Genomic DNA, 5,375 nt, shown 5'->3' on the forward strand with positions numbered 1-5,375 from the left:
CTAGTCAGTCTCTAATAGTAAGAGGTGAAAATATTTGTACTCCTTCTGAAATATTGCCCAAGAGAGGAATAGTGTTCCCCTGTGTAAGATAAGGCTTGAAAGCCGAATCAAGACTGGGGAAGTGATAGTGGGAGTGATGGGAAAATGGCTATTCTAGGAATACAGTTTATTCTTGGAAACAATATAGCTGGATCACAGGTGGGACTGATACCTATTGTAGTCGAAAAGCCAAAAGAAAACCAGGGAATTGAAGAGTTAAAGGAAAAATACCCTGGCATTTTTCTGGGCTATTCTGGTGACAAGATCCTACAGCCATAAGTTAAAACAAGAAGGAAAACAAAGGAGAAAGATGAAGGAGTTGAGGCCCAGTTAGCTGACTCTCTGTTTGATGAGATGGTGAAGGAAAATCCTAAGCAGGTAGAGAATCAGGCAGAGGTGTTTCGTTCTGAAAGATTAATGGAGTTACAACAAAAAGGTGAGACAATAAAGGATTTATATCATAAAACCTACTTGGAAAAGGAATCAGAATATATTCCAGAATGTTATTACCTTAAGAATAAAATCTTAAGGCACAAATGGAGACCTTGGCAGGTTAGTGCAGATGAGAACTGAATGGAAGTTCATTAGATTTTGTTGCCGGTAGAATAGAAATTAGAAGTATTATCGGTAGCAATTACCTGTAGGATGTCATCTAGGAATGAGGAATGAGGAAGACTCAGGCTAAGATACAGAAGCATTTCTATTGGCCTGGATAACATAAAGATGTGGTTGAATATTGCCGTACCTGTCATATGTGTCAGATGGTAGGAAAGCCACAGGCAGTACGCCTTTGATGCCAATTCATGCATGTGAAGAACTATTCATGCAGGTTATGATAGATTGTGTAGGTCCCCTCCCTAAAACCAAATGTGGAAACAAATATTTGCTAAGCATAATGTATGTGTCTTCCAGGTTTTTGGAGGCAATTTCATTACGAAATGTCAAGGCAAAAATGTTGTGGAGGAGTTGCTTGCTTTCTTTACCAGTTATGGACTATCCAGGGAGATTCAGTCAGACCAAGCGTCCAATTTTACTGCCAAACTATTTAAGGAGATCATGGAGAGTTTAGGCATCAAACACTTTAAACCATCCTGAATCCCAGGGAGCATTGGAAAGGTGGCATCAGACCCTAAAGACAATGCTGTCCCTGGAACAGAGAACTGAATTGAAAGAGAATTAACAAGGTGTAGAGCTGGATGGACACAGCAGGCCAAGCAGCATCAGAGGAGCTGGAAAGCTGACGTTTCGGATCTGGACCTTTCTTCAGAAAATTGAAAGACTTGTTGCAGTGCTATGAAGACCTATATAGAAATAGAATGGGGAGGACTAACACCATTGTATATGAGGCTGATGTAGGGAATGCTGTTCTGATAAAACAACACAGGCTTAATTCTCTCAAAGCAGCACAGATTCAGAAGGAAGTGGAAGCGATGCTCCAAGAAGACATCATAGAGACGAGCCAAAGTGCATGAAGTTTGCTGATTGTGTTGGTTCCCAAACCTGATGGCACTGAATGATTCTATGTGGATTATTGGAAGGTCAATACTGTGACCAAATCTAACTCATACCCAATTTCAAGGCGGGAGGACTGTGTAAAAAAAGGTAGAACAAGCCATTTACATCACAAAGTTGGACTTACTTCACAATTACAGACAAGTACTTTTGTCTGAGAGAGCAAAATAAATTTTTGCTTTTGTAACCCCAATTGTGCTAAATCAATTTAAAGTAAATAGGTGTGGGAGCTGTGTTGTTACGGGAGGATGATTATGGAATTGAAAGGCCAATTGATTATTTTTCAAAAAATCCTCATTCTCCACCTGAAAAAACAATATACTCTACCATTGAGAAAGAGTTATTGAGTTTGGTACTGGCATTACAACATTTTAATGTTGACATTGCAAACAATGCGTCAGAGACAATTGTGTATATTGATCATAATCCTTTGACTTCTCTGGAAAGATTTAAGGACAGGAACACCAGATTGTTTCATTGGAGTCTCATATTACAAGCATTTTACTCACAGATTGTACATGTTGTGGGTCATGAAAATATTATTGTGGATTCTTTATTGAGAGTTTTAAAGAAAAATGTTTATATAAGATAGAAACAGTAGTGTTCATTGTTATGTACATATAGAATCAGTATGAAATGTGTAACTCTAGATTAATGAGGTATGTGTTCTAGTAATATAACGAAGTTAAGGTTTTAAAAGAACCATAATGATGGTTCTTTTTTTTCTTAAGGAGTGAAGGTGTTGCAAAGTTGTGTTGAATACTTATGGATTGGGAGGCAGCAAGTTAAAGTTTGGCGTTTGTAAAATGCTAGGGGGTAAACCATTGTGTTGTCCCTTTAAAAGATGATGTGTTTTTTCTGTTCTTAGAGATTTAAAAATGATGTCTATGAGCAGCAGCTTGAACGTTTGCAAGTATACAGAGAACACCCAAATTGAAACATTTGTCACAAAAAGCCGCATGGTTAGCAGGTCAAGCAGCAGTTTTTACCAAAACATGTTTTTGAATTTAGCCAATCAATCTGAACCAGGCACTTAGATACCAAAAACCAATTAAATTTAAATCTAATGGTTTTGACAACATAGGACCAATTCTGGTGCAAGAAATAGTGATATGTTATCAAGGGCATAAAAAGAAGGGGACAGTTGGACAAAGCCCCCGAGCTAACTGCCATCCACCAGAGCTAACAGCCCTCAGCCCTCAGCCCTCAGCTCCCAAGGGAGAATCACTGGCTCTCGCAGCCTCCTCTAAGTCTTAGAGAAAGCACCATCTAAATAACAAATGTACCAATGGCACAACTAGTTAACATTCCTGACAGAAGCATCAACAGAGAAGGCTCAGAACATTCCGGAAGACATCACCTGGCTGTAATTTCGAGAGAGTGAATTCTACTTTTTAAATTTTATTTTATATAAATGGGACTTGTATTTATTGAAACTGTATACCATTAGAATCTTGCTTTATTCAGGAATAGTTAGTAGTTAGAAGAGGTTATTTGGTTTATTAATAGTTTAGTTAATTTGTTCATTGTTAGAGTTAGATAAGTACATTGTCACTTGTTGATTTTCAAGTGAGCGTTAGGAATTTATTTTATTTAACTACTAGAAGTTGTTGAAAGGCAGGTTACATCACTTGTCCCACTCCTTTTACAGACTATAGGGCGAGGTACTCCTCTGTAGGTGTTTCAGATTTTTTTTAGTTCTCAGAGGGGGTTCAACCTCCACTTTATAACACCAGGTTATGGGTCAAATCCTGCAAAATGGGACCTGAGGAGATAAGTGCTTGATGACCAGTGTGAGCCTCTTTCCGTGCTGGAAAATTCTCCGACTGAGCAGGAAGGCTATAATGGATCTGTATGAGATGTTAGTTGGGTGACAGTTGGAGTGCTGTGTGCAGTTTGGGTTCCATGCTGTAGGAGGGATATGGTAGCACTGGGGAGAGTGCAGAAATCATTTGCTGGAATGTTTCTTGGGCTGGAACACTGCAGCTGTGGGAGAGACTGAATGGGCTGGTTTGTTGTCTTTGGAGTAAGGAGGGCTTGATAGGGGACCTGACTGAGGTATTCAGAATTGTGAGAGGTATTGATTGAGTGGATGGAAGGGAACTTTTCCCCTTAGTCAGTGACCGGGAGCCATAGATTTGGAGTGGGGTGCGGGCAGGATGTTTGGAGGGTATTTAAGGAAAAGTATTATTGCCCAGAAGGGAATGGAGTCCTGAGCGCACTGCCTAAGGGGTTGATGGAGGCAGGAACAATTTAAGAAGTACGTAGATGAACACTTACAACACCATTGCATGCCAGACTGTGACCACATGCTGGTAAGTGGGATTAGAGTAAATCAGTCTTCAATGAACAGTGCGTACATGATGGGCTGAAAGGGGTTTTTTCATGTGATATTACTCTATGATGATAAGTTATTATGATGGCTGTGAATGATAGCTGAGTTTGTAATAAAACTTTTTTTTAACATTTCTGTTATTTCTCCTTCTTGTGGCCTGTGGATGTCTTTAAGGGAAAGACTGAGGGTTGATTTTCTAAAGCAAGTCTTACTGATCAGGACCTGGAAGTTCTTAATGATGTTGGGAAGAGACATGATATGTCTTTTGATCTGGGAATTTTAATAGTGCCCCAGTTTGACCTTTATTGTGCTTTGGGCTACAATGTAACTGGGATTTGTGCACCAATAGTTGTGTCCCACTCATCCACAGATTGTCACAAAATATATAAATGTATAAAATTCCCAATGAGACCACCAACACTCAACTTGCTTGACTGACTGATACACAAAGTGAAAGTGCACCACATCAGATTCCTTCAATAACAAAAAAGAAACTCTATTTATTGTAACACACTTAACTTTAAACAGAATAGTAAAAAGAAAAGGTTTCTAATTTATGTAACTTGAACTATACCTCTTCAAAACTCTTAAACATGCACACTCTCAATCGCCATTAAGACAGATAAAACACAACTAACTTGACACATACAATATGAGTAGAAAAGAATATTGACAGGATAATCAACATTTTAAACATCAAAAATCCAAACCACAAGGTGGAAAGTTCTTTCTTTCTCACAGTCATTGTGGTTTTGCTGTTGTCTGTGCCATAATAATTATACCTCACCGATGATTAACAGGTGAACTTACATCTTCTTTTGTATGAATTATTTCTTTTAAGCTTTCTGGCATTTTCTGCTTTCTTCCACATCATGAAGGAAGAAAGAGAGATGCTACCTGCAGTCTCTGGATGTTTTCATTCTCTGCCAGTCTTGGCCCTTGCAACATTTTAACACCCAGCAGCTCATTTGAACAGATTGATGTTACCAGACAGGAATTCCTTAACTTTAAACATTAGTGGCGCTATGATTGGCAATGTCTCTCTCTCTCTGATTCCAAATAAACAACTTTGCATTGTATGATTTACCAACATGAAACATTTGTTTTTTCAAGTAGGAAACCACTTTTTTCGGACTCCAAGGATAGCAGTCTAAATTCTATTTCACTTTATAGGCACAAGAAATTAAAATATATGATCTTAAAAAAAGATTAAAATGCCATTTTTAAATGTGTTTCATTTAGCAAGTAAAGGTAAAGTTGCTATAGTCCTACTGGACCATGGGTCTGCTGTCTCATTAGGGAGCCAACTGGTGGTGGTTTACCAGCATGCCTCAGGCAAAGGGACAACTTGTTTGTCAACATTGATATAACCCATTTGGTATAACAACAGGGATAGTAGGAACTGCAGATGCTGGAGAATCCGAGACAACAAGGTGCAGAGCTGGATGAACACAGCAGGCCAAGCAGTATCATAGGAGCAGAAAGGCTA

This window comes from Rhincodon typus, chromosome 24, assembly GCF_021869965.1.
Source record: "Rhincodon typus isolate 14 chromosome 24, sRhiTyp1.1, whole genome shotgun sequence".
Lineage (NCBI taxonomy): Eukaryota > Metazoa > Chordata > Chondrichthyes > Orectolobiformes > Rhincodontidae > Rhincodon > Rhincodon typus.